The sequence below is a fragment of the Cyrtonyx montezumae genome, unplaced genomic scaffold, assembly GCF_038088225.1.
Source record: "Cyrtonyx montezumae isolate F1298 unplaced genomic scaffold, pur_monq_1.0 scaffold_11, whole genome shotgun sequence".
Taxonomy (NCBI): Eukaryota; Metazoa; Chordata; class Aves; order Galliformes; family Odontophoridae; genus Cyrtonyx; species Cyrtonyx montezumae.
The window spans coordinates 4,603,514-4,618,843 of record NW_027071837.1 but is presented as its reverse complement, the minus strand read 5'-3'; the positions used below and the strand labels follow the sequence as shown (position 1 = coordinate 4,618,843).

At 41.1% G+C, this 15,330-nt stretch overlaps 1 protein-coding gene across 1 annotated transcript in view; it reads left to right on the top strand.

Annotated features, from left to right (window-relative positions):
- FGF13 (fibroblast growth factor 13) overlaps positions 1-15,330 on the top strand; it is a 213,363-nt gene that overhangs the window by 141,621 nt on the left and 56,412 nt on the right. The window lies entirely within an intron of this gene.

Below are 15,330 nucleotides of genomic sequence, written 5' to 3'. Positions count from 1 at the left end.
ATTATTCCCAGCTTCTCAAGTATCTTTTCCAGTGCCTAAAGCGTTTTCTAGCCTGGCTTGTAGCAGAGGATACAAGTGGCTTTTTAGGTCAGTTGTAAAGGAGGGTGCTGCCTGAGAGCCTGTGTCCATGTGAGCTCCCATGGGAGCTCAGAAGTCTGAGCCTCTGCTGCTCAAGTTAAATGTACAGGCAAGGAGGAAACTCTAAAGATACCACAGGGCACAGTGACCCTGGATCCATGCATGAGAGTACAGGATCATTGCTCGGACCTTTCTCCCATAGCCATCCTTATCTCCTCTGGAATGTGCTTGAGAAAGGACATCTATTTCTGGGACCATTGGCCAGAGATGTTTTATGAGAACAAGGTATGTTCAACAGAATTACATGGCCCATTTCCTTTAATATCTGTTTATACCTAGACCAGGCTGAAAAGGGCAATTCTGTTTAATAGAAAACTTGGGTATTTTAAAATTTGGTTCTGTTCATCTGAAACAAAGTGATGAAACCCAATTCATCACGGGAAGGAATGAGTCCCTAAATGTGGAGCCTGGAGTTTGATGATGCGAGACAGAGGAGCCTGGATGCTGAGAGAGGATGTGAATTTGGGGCATCAAAAACTTCAAAGGATGATAAGAAACAGTAAAGAAAACTGTTGCACTTGAAGATAGCGAGGCCTCATTGCTAATTTCTTCAGCTGAAGTTCTCTGGCGATGATTTTCAGATCAGTACAATCCCTGAAAACCCCTATCATGTTCACCAACACCTTCCCTGTGTTTGTTCTGCAGGCAGTGAGATGTACTGTCACACAGAGACAGACAGAAATTATCCCACTATGAACTCCGTGGGTTTTGTGAATTTGCTTTTTGTTCAAGACAAGATACAGCTGTCGAGCAATTCTCTGATTTCTGTTGGATTCATCATAGCAGTAGCTGGAAAACAGCAGTGGTGGTTTTGGGAAACGCTCCAGTGAAATTTCCCTGCAACAGGTTTGTTACTGAAAAAATGGTGAGATGGCCTCCTCTAGTGGCAAATATTTTATGGAGGTTTTTTTTTTTTTGGAGTGCTTGCGTCATGCTGTGTTACCTAGTGAGGAAAAGTAGGGCAGAACGATGCCTGCAAAATGAGTGATTCTGAGATCTTTTTGGTGTGATTTATTGTTTTTTGTTTTTTAATTTATTTATGTTTGTACTTCTGGTAAATGCACCAAGTTTCTTTTATTAACGAACCTTTTCCTGTGTGATAAGTCCCCACATCTATCATAAATCTGGATATAAGCATACTGCTGGGACACCGTATTTAATGACTAGAATGAAGGCCGAGTTGATGATTGGCAATTCATTTATGCTATTAGTGTTTTTCTTTCATGTTCTTCTAATGGTGTTTGGTGCCACATCTTGTCTGTGGAGGAAAATTTGGAGAAAAAATGTGGAATTTTGTGCTTATATCAACCTTCCATAATGGAATTAGCTTATGGGGCTGATAACACAAGTTTAGGTAGGGTGGCAAGGATAGTAACACTTAGACCTATGCAAATACAGTACAATATTTGTCTATTCACATTAGGAATTCCCAGATGTAAGCATGATCTGAATCCACTTGCAATATGTTTGGGTTTTATTGAGTTGCATACAGAGAACGTGACGCTGACTTTCCAATCTTTTCCAATCCCTCCTCATCCAACTCCCAGTCGGGATTGTCTACTTATCCTTTCCTGTCCAGGGCTTATTTCAGTATTTTCAGTAGTTCACTTTTGTATCTTATCCCAGAAAATTAAAATGGTGATTATTCACACTACTATAAAACGTAAGCAGAAAATGAATAAGAAAATTTAAAGGATCAGACCCAACTCTAAGTAGTAGAGTTATTTATAAGAAAATTTATAGGATCAGACCCAACTCTAGTAGTAGAGTTATCACAAATTAAGTGACTTTCAAGCCTTTATTTTCTTCTGGTAAACAGTGAAATAATTACTTTGTTAGAGCTAATTTATTTTATTATCATAAATGATACAACTGTTTTGTGAGTATTGATGTGTGCATTGATTTGGGTCATAAATGCTTACTAGCTGCTGGTTCTTGACTGGATCCCAGAGTCTTTGGGATCTGTCCAGGTAGGGTGGCCATCTCCAGCTTCTTTTGGGCTTCTGGAGCCTCATCTCTGGGGGATGAAGGGAGTTTCTCTGCTGGTCCCCTCATCCTGGAGATCTGTCTGCTCTTTCCATTGTGTGAAAATGCAGTTTTCAGTGAGTTTTTCAAAAAACAATTTTGGGAATCTAGATACATGTGTGCCATGGGTTTTATGCTGTCCATTCTTTCAGGTACTTCTGCAAACCCCCACCACTAAAAATATGCAGAGCATCCAATTCTCTTCCTTGAGTGGTTAAACTAATGTCTTACTTTTGGCCTGTAAGGGAAAATTGGAAAACCACTCCTTTTAGCTTTAAGAACTGCTCTCCAGCATGTGAAGTACCATGTATGAGTAGAATCATGTTGTTGTCAGGGCTTGGATGAGACATTAACTATGTTTTCTTTTGTGGTTGGCAAATGAGTAAGAAGTGTGTTTAAGGTAGAAGTTTGCTGGTGAAGTTGATATATACATTTTCAGGCAGGATGGATCAGAAGAACATCACACAGTCCTCATGTAAATACACAGGAAGCATCAAGAACACTTCTCTGCTGTGTTTTCGTCAGCATTTACCCACATTATGCTTGTGTCACTTGAGGGGTGCGATAAGAACCAAGCAGGGAGCAAAACTGTTGCTCTCAGCTGCTGTGCAGTCATTCTGCCCAAACCCTCTGCACTACACAGGGCTGCCTCCTCCTCCTGGTATATGGCTGCAGTATGGCTGTAAGGCAGTGCAGGCCACTGATATGATGTCTGACCCCATATATGGGAGTTGGAAATGACTACCTATCCTTGAATGACTTGGCTTACGGGTTTTCCTTAAGTGGAATATTCCTCATGTTAAGTATTTACTTTCCCTCTGGCATCTGCAAAGGGAGCTGACCCAGATGCCAGGTTACCCCATCAGGGCAGCTTCAGCACCATCCCGTCCTTGCAGAGCAATGAGGCAGGGCAAGCAAGGGCCATTGATTTTGACAGGAGAGAACAGAAGTTACTTTTGGTTATACTTTGTATTGCTGTTTTACCAAAATGTTTCAAGTAGAATATACCATGGTTATTGTATTCCAAAGAGAATACAGTAACTGAAAAAGTCCAGGGCGGTTCTTACTCTGCTCTTCTCAGGGCACTGCAGGGGGACCATGGGAGCTGTCCTGCAGGCTGGTATCAAAGTGGCTCTCACACTCTTCTGCTTTCTGCCTGACTGCGAGTCCTGTTCACGCCATTGAGCTTCCTTTATACTCAAAAACTCTTCGTAAGTGTTGCACCCCGGTCTTACTGCACTGGGGGCAGATTAGAGCAACTTCTATCATTCGGGATTTTGCAGCCGTTACACGTGCTACGAGTCTGAAAGTCAGACTTGTCCTTTCTGCTTTTAAATGCTTAAACCGCAGAACGCTTTTGAAACATGCTGCCTTGGTGTCAGAGAGAGATTTGCCAGCTGTGCTTCTCAAAGCAGCACTCCGAGCTCCAGGTGCCTGCAGGGTCGCAGGGTCCCCGTGTAACCGTGTCCTGCTCGCCCGGGTGGCACCGCCAGGTGGCGGATGGAGCTCAGGCAGGGAAGTGCTGATGCTGCGCGGACCTGGCTGCTTCTCCGAGTAACTACAGGCAAGCGTCCCTAGCAGCAGAATGCTAAATAGCATTGTTCTTTAGGAGCCTTCTTCCCCAGACTGGGGTTGCCTGCCGGGTTAGTAGAATGAGGTCAGAAAGAGGGAGGAAGGAAATAATGGAATAATAGATACTTCCAGGCAAATAAACATGTATGATGTGTATGTGATAAACGTATATGGTAAGCATGTATGATGTTTTTAATAATCTGATATAAAAATACGTGATGTATTGAGTCGTGTTGGGGATAACATTTAGGCCTCTGAGTGACTAAAAATATAACGATGATTAATATGGAAGTAGTAGAATAGCAGGTTCTAGTATCCCAAAAAGTTGTGTCTGGCTGGGCAGGAGTTCAGGGTTCTCCTTACTCCACCTCATCCAAGAAGGCAGAAACCTTCTTTTAGTCATCATCTGTATTTCCTTGTGGCAGCTGCTGTCTGTCCCTGTGTGATGTTACCATGAGACTGCTGAGACAGCAGTGCTGTGCTTGCTGCTCTGTGCTTCACTCACAATGTTCTTTGGTCATAGTAACAGAAACAGAATAGAGTCCAGGCTCTCAGACAAATAGATGGGGTTTTTGATGTTGAATCTGAGGTTTTGGGGGTTTGTGGTTTGTAGGTTTGTTTGGTTCTTTCTTTGTTTAGAAAATCAGTTCAAAAGTGCAAAGCAGATTTAATTGAGACAGAGACACCTGATAGGTTGCAAGATTACAAACCAGATCTCACAATTAAGTTATGGAATAAAGATTTTTTTTCTGCAGCAGTCAAACATCAATACATATAATTTCACTTGTATCCTCACTACTTGTTTGGATTTGCTCAGGCATTTAACTCAGCACACACCATTACCTAGATGAAAACTAGACTGAGTTTGTCAGCTCCAGAGAACATGCACAAAAGGTAGAGCATCACGTTGGTAGTGTGACTGTGATTCTGGGGAGGAGAGTGCTTGCTACAGCCCTTGCTGACTGTCACCATACCAGTCAGCATGGGTTACTTGTGCTGGGAGCTGCGATGTTGTCAGTTTTGGTCGCCTATAAAGAACAGGTGTAGCATGATATGCAAACCTGATTTTCTTGTAAAACTATGTTTCTGAATTGCTTAAATGATTGCTGAAAAAGGCAGAACCTTGAAATTTTAATTAGAACTGTTTAATTTCACTGGAGTCACCATTACAAATTCATGCAGGCTTTGAAAAAAAGGAATTAAGTGCATTGGTGCTTGTGGAAAGAGTTACATTTATGTATGGATTCATCTTGTGCATAATTGCAAGGGAGTAAGCATTACCATTGCTGGGTTTTGACTGCCTGTCGATAATTGACATGGGTGACATAAAACCTAATGAGTCAAGAGTGGTGGTTTAAAGCCAGTAGCTCTCAACAGGTGATTGGTGATGGGCTTGAGTACATTCCTCCACATGTATTGTTGACTTAGTGAAAATCGTGCCACTGCAAAGGTCTCAAAACCAATTTTTTCCCCACTGTAGTTTTCTTGGTATGGTGCTGTTCGTTTGCTGGCAGCAATAATTAGGCATGTTTTTATTGGTACAGTGTACATGGATATAAACAGTATTCACAGCTTGATTACGTGCAACTGTGGCATAATAAACACTGAATATTCTAAAATTATGCATTTCACAGCATGGTTTCATTTCTGCGTACCTTTTGCATATTCCAAATAAATAGGCAGTAATGTGAATTAGGAAACACCGAAATACTGTTTTGGGAAAACTCTCTCTTAGCTGTAAATTGGCACGCTCCACCTTTTAGGTCTAAATTTAGCAAAATATTAATGCTCAAACATGTTAAAATGTTAAACTGACATCAGTTTCCAGATCTCATTTTCAGTAGTGACTTTTTCTAAAGCTCGGCACCATGCATTTGCAAATGATTCTGTTAGAAGGATTCCTGAAGTTGCCACTCCCCAGCTGGAGGTTAGCACTTTTCCTGTTGATTAGTATGTTGGTGAATGCTCACTGCTGATGCATTGCATTGCAAAGTAAACCATGCTCATGCGCATGTGTCTGAAAAACATTTCTTAATGAAGGGAGTAGTATCTTGTCATGGAGGGGTAGCGCTCTTCTTATGTTACCTGTACCTATATGTCTTCACAATGGCCAAGTTATGCTTACAGACATATTTGACTTCCTGACTTTGCTACTAGATTGCATTAAGTTCACTCAAGCAATATGTGAGCAAGGGCTACGCTGACAAAGGATGAGCTACACAAGGTCTTGATTGAGTTCAGCAACAGAAAATTCAAATCCAATCCTTGATTGGAGCCATTTGACAATGTTGTTTTCAGTAGTGCTCTTCTTCAATGCCTTTCCTCAGTGGCATTTGAGCCCCTCAAAACTGTATTAGGAATAGCAGGTGTTGTTGACTGCAGCTAGAATGTCTTATGTTTCTCACAAAACCCAAAAGCTTACTCTGAAAATGCAGAGTAAAAATAAAATAATCAAAAGGTAAATACAAGGTAATAGTTTCATAATAGTAAATGTAATTATTTCAAGTGCTTTTTATTCTTGTAACATGGTGCATCAGCAGTGCAGTTTATTTAAAGAAAAAAGTATGGTATGTATTCTGCTTCATGAATGTTGTTCAGCTATTCATATTGCAAAATATCTTGCAATAAAAGTCATCAGCTAAACCAAGCACCAGGCTCCTATGGCTGGTGTAATGTGCTACAGTATCCTGTTACAGGCATTCTTTGTAATTCTAGGAGGTAGAAAATAAAATTTGACACTCAAAAATAATAAGTTTAAGTAAATCATGTGGGAGAAATGTACGTTTATGTCCAAGAAACAGTTAGATGTTGCCAGAACAATACAGCTACATTATGAATCTTTAATGATCTCTGAAAGTCATAATGGTCTGTCACTAATGCCCATTAATGATCTCTCTATACCACGAGTATGGGCTTGATGTTTCTGGCCAGTACCTTAGAGAATACTTTAAATATGCCTTAAACTTTCTCTGATCTACTCCTGTGTGTCTGCTCCAAATGTAGACTGCAATTGTCTGGGTAGGAGCAGCTTGTAAGACAGCATGGCTTTGGGGTTAAGAAAGTCGTATTCAGGTAAGATGTATTTAAGCAATGTTTTTAGAGGGAAAATCTATAAGTTATTTTCTGGCAAGTAATCATCTGCAGTGATGATAAACTATATAATGAAATCAAGATTTAATACTTAATATTAATTATAGGGTAGTTCCATAGTTCTTTGACTTCATGATTTTGCCTTATTAACTTCATACTACTTAGGAAGGAAAAGGCAAATGTTAATTACTGTCAATTGGAACTGTAAATATACTGAATATGTCGCTGAACTGACAAATTTGTTTTGTTCGAACAGTGTATTTCAGATGTCTCACTGGTTGATTTTATGGCCTTTTAAACATTGGTTCAATGTATTTAGTTATTTTGTGCTCATGATTTTTGCCATATATAAAACCCGCTTTAAAGAAAAAGACAAGAATATTCCAGCTCTGTTCTAATTGCCTTTCAAGAGAGTACTGTGGCTAACATTAACTGAAGATAATCTTACTATGGTGTTAATAATCTGAAAACATTTTTAATACAACAACGTTAGCCTTTCTCTGTTATTTTGCAAAGGTTTTAGACGGTGTAATTTATTTTTTCTTTGGTAATGAGAAAATGTTTTCTCTGCGTTTTGTATGTGAAATGATCAGATTACGAACCAACGCCCTAAAGCTAGAAAAGAACAATGTAAGGACTCTTGGAAAATGCCACAATATCAAACAATAATCAGATAGGCACTGTGTACACAGAGGTAGATATTAACTGTGTTTTCTAGGACATGTATCGTTTATACTACAAATTTATATATGAATTACTCAATATAATTAGTAAGCAATTTTTATAAGACTGCACATGGCATCCATGTTTGTTTTTTCCTCCTTGAAATGAATATTGTAAATATAGAAAACTGTTCAGGTCTCCTAACCCAAGCCATTCTACGGTTTGGGCAGGTTAACAATGCATTTACCAAGTACTTCACATAACAAGTGATCCGAATATTAGCTGGTAAGTGCCTTGTGCTTTGCTTTTGTAAAAGCGTTAGATTTTCATCGCGTAAAGCAGTACAGATGAAGCGGAACTAAAACACAATTATTTTGCAAAAGGTTAGATATGCGGGATTGTGTTGCACAACCACACTACACAAAAGAAATGCTGACAGCTCATCGCGAACGTGGATGGTTGGTTAGCAAACTGTGCAGAGGCCCGGGACTCGTTGTGTAACCCTCTACCGCGGTGCTGGAAGGTGTGCGGGGCAGGCGGGGGTTCAGCACCACGGACAGCGCCCGCCTGCCGGCTCCATCTCAGCCACGGGCCGGCCTGGGTGGCAGACAGCCCCCCAGTCTCATATCCTCACCCGAGGGTGGGAGAGCCCGAGCTGAGCTCCTGTTAAATATAAAAGCACAGTACAAAACGCCAAATCACAACAGCTCTGCGTGGTTGCCTGACTGCCGCGCTTTCAGTTTTGCTGTTAATTACAGCCGTAGGCACCGCGTACGTTGTTGTAATTAAATATCACCAGTGACCGAAACAAAACTGGAAAAGAAAACTGCCTAACCTTGTAAGGGCAATTACAAGATCAATCTCTAGGTGTCCCTCTTGTTTCTGGTTTTAGCAGTACTTCTGTACATTTGGTTCTTCAAGCGAATGTAATGGAAATTTGTCCTGTTTGGTTTGTAACTCTTTACAAATTAATGTTCTGCAGCATGCTTCCTGTGCAGGAAACTATATTTCACTGAAAGCATCCTGAAAAAGTCTTTAGATCAGAACTTTTTAAATGGGTTAAAATTTGTGGCAATAGCAGTTTTAAAATATAATCACTGAGTAAGATCTTTCGTATATAACAGAGCTGGAAAAAAAAAATGTGCTGAAGGAAGTGGAAGTTTCTCTCAGTATTAAAGGCTCTACTCTGATTCCCTGCTGTTTGTACATCTCATTGCTGTTGAAAAATTTTGGCTTGCATTTGCAAGCCAAGAAGAAGAAAGGCAGAAAAAAAAAAAAAAAAAGCATATGTTTATGTGTCCTTGCTATGTATGTAGAAGCCACATTTGCAAAGGCTTGAGCCATCCAATTCCAGTTAATCTATGAGAAGGAAAATATATACTAGTAGCCTCTGTGGAGCTTTATCTCTTGCTTCACTCAAGGGAGCAGCATAGGGATCCCTACAGGCAGTTCAGGGTCCTGCAGTCTATCTTGAATTCTGTTATATGTTTTACCTGCTCAGCTGTAATAAGTGGAACTACATTATTAGATTCTTTATCCTCTTGTAACTGTGTGTACAAGAAAATAAAAGGTCATCCTTCATTTCAGTTGTATGGAATAGGCTGAGTGTGGTTGGACAAACAATAAGATTAAAAGATCAGGCACAAGAAGTTCTTAAAAACCAGCAGGCTTAGTTCTGTGCCTTATGATCTATTCCTGCTCTTTGTCCTTTCTTTCCCAGACTTAGAATGTTGCATTGTAGATGAAAAAGACCTAAGTTTGCTTGGTCATAAACAACATGAAGTTGACCTCAGCTAAAGAATAAGGAGATAGAGATACTGGTGTTTTTGTGTGACTATTGCTCATTAAGAGCATGGTGTAACTTTTAGAGAAATGAGGAAAGAAGATTCTGGCAGGAAGAGATGGAAAATGAGAATGATAAAGAGAGTTCAGGGGAGAGGACAGAAATTCTAATGATATATCATTGCCTGCTAAGTATGGTGCGTCTCTTCTGTGAGTTTAGCTCAGCGTGATTTAGCAGTATGATTGTGGAGTTACTAAGGCCATCTGTATGCATTGGGAATTTAATTAAAGTCCTGGTATTGTGCTTGTACCTACTTCTGCAGCTTAATCCTTGAATTCTCGGTAGTTTTAGTTAGAAATGCAGCCAAAGGTTGGACAGTTACCCAGTCTCTGCACAAACAAGTGCATCTCTGTCATAGCTCAGCTGGGTTTAAGGGAAGAATAGCAGTGCTCAGCTGGGGCAGCTTCATATCTGAGCATTGGTTCTCTGCATAGCAACAAAATCTTCCCTTGATTTCTGCTGAGTTCTGAGTCCACAGAAATGTACCCAGTCACCTAATGCCAATACTGGGAGCAGCAGCAGATGCTCTGCTCTCAACCTGCTTTTCTGCATCAACTTCTCAGAATTTCTTCTAATTTGCTTACATAGAACATGAACACACAATTTTTCTGATCTTTAGACCTATTGAAATCTAATATAGCAAATGCTGGCTAGTGGATTTTATTCCTGTTTTACTAGCCTATGCTTCTTGAGAGTATTGCTTGCACGAAGAGTGTATCTAATCTAATATGTGCTAATGATTTCCTTGTTGTTTATTTATGATGTATTGTATTTTTCACCTCAAATTCCCCATGTAATTTATAGACATCACCTTTACTCTGCTCATGGAAGCAGAGGCTCCTGCTAAGCCTGGAGTTGCCATGAGGCCGATTGCTGGAAGGTATGTGTAGGATGTGTGACTGCACAAGTGCTTGAACTGTTTTTATATTCACATGTATTAATGAACATTGCCAGGAGAAAGGCAGCGAGCCGCGTAGATCTTTATTAAGTATTTATTTATTGTTGATGATAGTATAACTATACAGTAAATTGCAGACTGAACTCCCTCGGAAGAGTAGCTTAGTGAGGCAGAGGTAGTTTTCCTTCATATAGCTGTGAATAGAGGGTTGTGTTTTTTTTTGATGGGAATGAACTTCCATCTGGAGGTGCCTTTCTCCTTTCTTGTCTTGACAGCTCAGGTCAGATGAGCTTAGATAAATCTAATGATGAGATGTGTCTTGGTACATCACTATTCATATATTCATCGCAACAGAAACAGAAGGCAGAATTTCTAGCTCTTGACCCTTTACCTAATGCTCAAGGGCATACCTTCATTCTGGTTAGTGAAAGTGAAACCAGTGTTTTTGCTCAGGTAAACTGGTTCCAGTTCCATGACTGGAAGCAGAGCAAGGCTCTACTTGCACATTTGCAGAAGCAGCAACCAGGAGAAGGGTCTGACTGCAGCTCCTGGAGTCTTGCCTGCATTCAGTACATGGCAGTTCTTGCTCAAATCCCTTCTATTTGTGGTCAGCTTTTCACATTGTCACTTGTAATGCATGAACTCATAGCATGATCTCAGCAGTCAGGTAGAAGTCACAGAAACCCGTCGTCAGGCCCTTTTGATCCCAATCCAGATAATTTGATTTCATTACTAAAAAGCAGATTGGCCTTGGATCATTAAGAAAGCAACAAGAAGCAGCAAGCTTGGCATCCATCATATGATTGCAGTGAATTGGACTCAGCAGTTAAAGTTAGCAGTGGGGCTTCTGAGCAAAGTAAGGATCGTGGTTGTGAGAAGCTGGTGGAAATGCTTAGACACGTTGGAGGAGAAGAACTCTCAGGGGCTCCAACTCAGTGGAGACCTGATGAGTCTGTTGTTGTCAAGTTCTTGACAGAGGATGAACCATCAGATCTATGATAAGACAAAAAAAGATCCATTTGGTAAATGTGACAGTCTCTAGGCAACTTGCTCTAGGTCTGTGAAGGGCTATTTACAGTATTTTCTTATGTGTAAATTGGCCTTATGATTAGTTTGATAGTGGCATTATAGCCCACGCTTTCCATGTGTCCCATGCTGGGATGTAAATATTTGAGGGATGATATCCTGTCATTTACATTGATGCTTTCAATTGTCATCACTCTGAGGAGTGAATGAACAGATATTTCTGTGCATATTGATGCGGAAGGCTCTTGAATACATTTGCTATGGCATTACAGTGGGCACAGAGAAGTTGCTTGGCTGCTGCTGCAAGTTGCTGGCTCAGGTTGGGCCCCCAGAGACACCAGAATAATGTGTTCCCAATTTGGGAGCACGGAGAGCTGTGGGAGCTGATCTCTTCTGTTTGTTCTGTGACCTTTCCCAGCTGATTGGCACTGATCTTTTATGCACCGGATAGGCGATCTTTTGTGGTTGACATTTTGGGATGACTGAATATGGATTAACCTAGGAAAAAGTATTTCCATTTTTCAGCTTCAAACAATGCCCTCCTTTTCCAAAAATGCCTACTCCAGCGGGGACATGGTCGGATCAAATCCAGTTTTGGCTGAGACAGTGAAGCAAGAGAATCAGAATTTGCAGCTCAGAAGGGGCAGAACCAGAATTTCTGTTATGAATGTTTTCTCTAAATATCTGAGAGGAATCTGATGTTCTTAATCAGAGGTCTGTGGCCATTCTCACCATTTAGCTCAAAGAGGCCCAGATTCTCAGAGCTGATGGACCTTGTCCTGGAAAAAAGATCTCATAAGAGCGCAGGATTAGGATATGAGAACTTTTCTTAATGCATCAGGCCCATAATTATTTTTTAAATATCTTAGTAGTTTTAGTGGGATGACTCATGATGAAAATGGGGACACTTGTCTCTGCTCTGCTGGATGAGAACCAGTTTCAGCACATCCAGTCCTGTGCACAACAGATGTATGTTGTGCTGAAGCCTCTTCTGCTGCTGGGATTCATGATGTTGCACCCCATGAAGATGAAAACCAACCAGCTACCTAATCCCTCAGGCTATAGAATAGAAAGGTCTGTGCTTCCACACTCACATGTGAGCTTTTCTGTAAAGTCAGTCCAACTGGCACATCTATGCTGATGTCACAGGGAATTATTTTGTTTTCTGCTGTTACTGCACATGCACACACAGGAACACCAATACTGCTATACACAAGTGCCTTTTGGTGACATAAAAAAATACATCTGGTTACAGTAATGCAGCTCTCATAAAGGTTTGCAGTTAATTATTAAAGCTAATCTTTAATCTTTATCTATCTTTAATCATTAATAATAAGGAAGCTCAGTTGATCTGTGGACTAAAATATCATCCAGTTTCAACTCTTGGTCTATGGCTGCCTGAAAGCCCAGCTCCTCCACTAACACCTTCTACTGCCTTGCACTTAAAATAAGCCCCTAGATGACACTCAATTTGGCTCACATGCTGCTGGGAAAGATAGAGCCTTTATGGGTAGCAAAATAGGCAGCAAACCGTGCTCAGCCCCCAGCAGAACCCGAGCTCTTCTCCATCCTGCAGCGCCTGTGTCCAGCCACTGAGCTGGCTGCAGGGAAAGGCTGAGTCATTTCCATGGGATGTTTCACGGAGGAGCTAAGTGATGCACAGCTTGGGTCTGAACAGCTCTGCTTCCTGGTGAATAGTAATTCTGTTTACTTAGAAGAGGAAGAAATCACTGGGGGCCTCAGTGCTGCTGTGTCATACCCGGCTGGGTGAAGTCTTGTTTATCATGGCCTGAAAAGGGAGAAAAGCAATGCTGGTGGCACTCCTCAGAGAATAAATCTCTACTCGTTTGGAGTGTAGGCAGCAGAAATAGTCCCCAGACCTAACTCCTGGAGCTTTGTTGCTCTGCATGTTCAGTAACAGCTGTGACATGTTACCTGAGCAGGAAAAGAAGAGTCTGACGAGTGACCTGCTGACTTACCTTGATTTTGTCACACCAAAGCAACTTCAGTCTTGTAAATACCGAGGGGTAAGCTGGGGCTTTTTCTGTGCTGGATGAGGTGTGGAGCTGTTTTGTGATCTGTCTTCTGGTCTCATTTTTCATGCAGAATTTGTTTTGTCCAGCATCTACCTTTCTATATAGGACCAACTATAAACCTGGCTTAAGGGGGGAAGAAGAAATCACTGAACGTGCTGTATGGGATATTTGGACATGAGATACTGGTGCTATATAGGAACGTATCATGAGAACCAATGGTGCTTTTGCAGGCCCCAGAAGACTTGGGTCCCTCGGTGAGTCACACGTGGGGTAGAAAACCATGTCTTGTGTTGTAAAGCCAGTCCAGTTTGGGACTCGTGGTACCAAGCTGCTGCCATTGGTACACGCTGCAGGCAGCTGAGGGCTCAGGTATGTTTAATGATCAGAGTTGTGGAAATAATCATCAGTATCAAATCAACTAATGCCTGAGATTTAAAAGCAGGTGAAGTCTTCATCTGCTTCCAAATAGTGTGATTGCTGCTGGGTCAGATCCAGCTTAGCTCCTGTTTCTGTCTATGGCAGTAACTGTACAAGTATGTCCCGTGCTCATTTCTGAAGAGGTGCTTCATTCTTGATTGAAACAGGGCTGGTGGTTTACCTTCTAGCATTAAGTCTGCCCAGTTACAATAATCACAATCAAAGAATGAGAACGTATGTTCAAGGAGTGCCTGGTTCCCTCCTATGTTCAAAGCATTGCTTGGAAATTTATTTTATTTTACCTTTTTAGCATGGTAGGGAGTAATCAGCTCGTGCTGTTTAAAGAAAATAAAGCTGTTCCTTTTTTTGGATCTGTAAAACTGAAGTAGTCCAAATACTGCTCCTGTACCAAAGCCATTTTCCCAACAAGATCCTCGTTTTCATGTGCCATTTATAGTAGATGAAGACAAGTTTGTAGGAGTACCGATAGATGAAGAGGATGATCATGAAAATAAAAAAAAAAGACCAACCCTGAAGGGCTGTTTTTTGAAACTTAAATCTGATTATGCATATATGCTATTTTTATTCCTCTCCTTAGTTATCTGTCAAGAAACATTTGTGCAAATGAGTTTTCTTGATGGATTTTAAGCGTGCACTCTGGAATGGTGGCAGGAAGATATCCTAAATAATGTTTTTCCCCCATAATTTTCAAGGTTAGACAAATTCTGAGCTCTGGTTATTTGTTGTGAAAAAAGAAATGTCATCTGACCTATAGGACAGATCACAGTGAAACAGCTTCACTTTGATCTGAAGATCAAACACTGTTTTCCAAACTCAGAATATTTATGAAGTAATGGGCGAGTCTCAGGAAAAACAAGTCTTGCTTGTGACTGATGGCAAAACTGACAGTGCGTTGCTGGTGAGCTGGTTGGGATGAGTTATTACTGATAATATCCATCTGGCTGTGCCTTGGGTTGGGTTTCATAGGTCTTCTGTGGTCTGGCAGGCGGGGGTAGTGGTAGAACTTGTGAATTACAGCTATCCTACTATTTATCCAAATGAGAAATTAGAAGCATTTATTTAATATCAATATGTGAATGCTGTAAAGTGATTTATGTATAAAGACATACCTGTAGTCGTCCATCAATGCTTATGTATGTACTTTGTGCAGAAGAGAGGCACTGAAGTCAGAGATGTGGGACTGTTGCATCCAATATACTGCATCAGCTATGAAGGTGTCAGGCTGTGATGGCACATGATTCTTTCAGTCCGACCCTTTATTGGAAGTTGCACATTATGGGTATTTCCGTTATTGAGGCCTGGCTGAGCAGCATGTTTCATTGGGCAGGAGTTTCCAGTTGGAGGAAACAGATTGGCACCCATCATGAGCTGTTGCTAGCCCAGGGAAGGAAGAAACTGTAATGTTTGCAGAGACATAGTGAGTGATGGTTAATATTTGGTTAATATTTGGTGCCTGTGCCCACAGTGTACATGTCTGGGGAAGGAGGAGAGGAGTGTGTGGCTTTGAAAAAGGTCTTGCAATGCGTGGTTGGGTCTGAAATCACACCTGAAATCTCACACTGCCACAGCAGCCCACCTGCATCAGTCCCCTCTCCATAGCC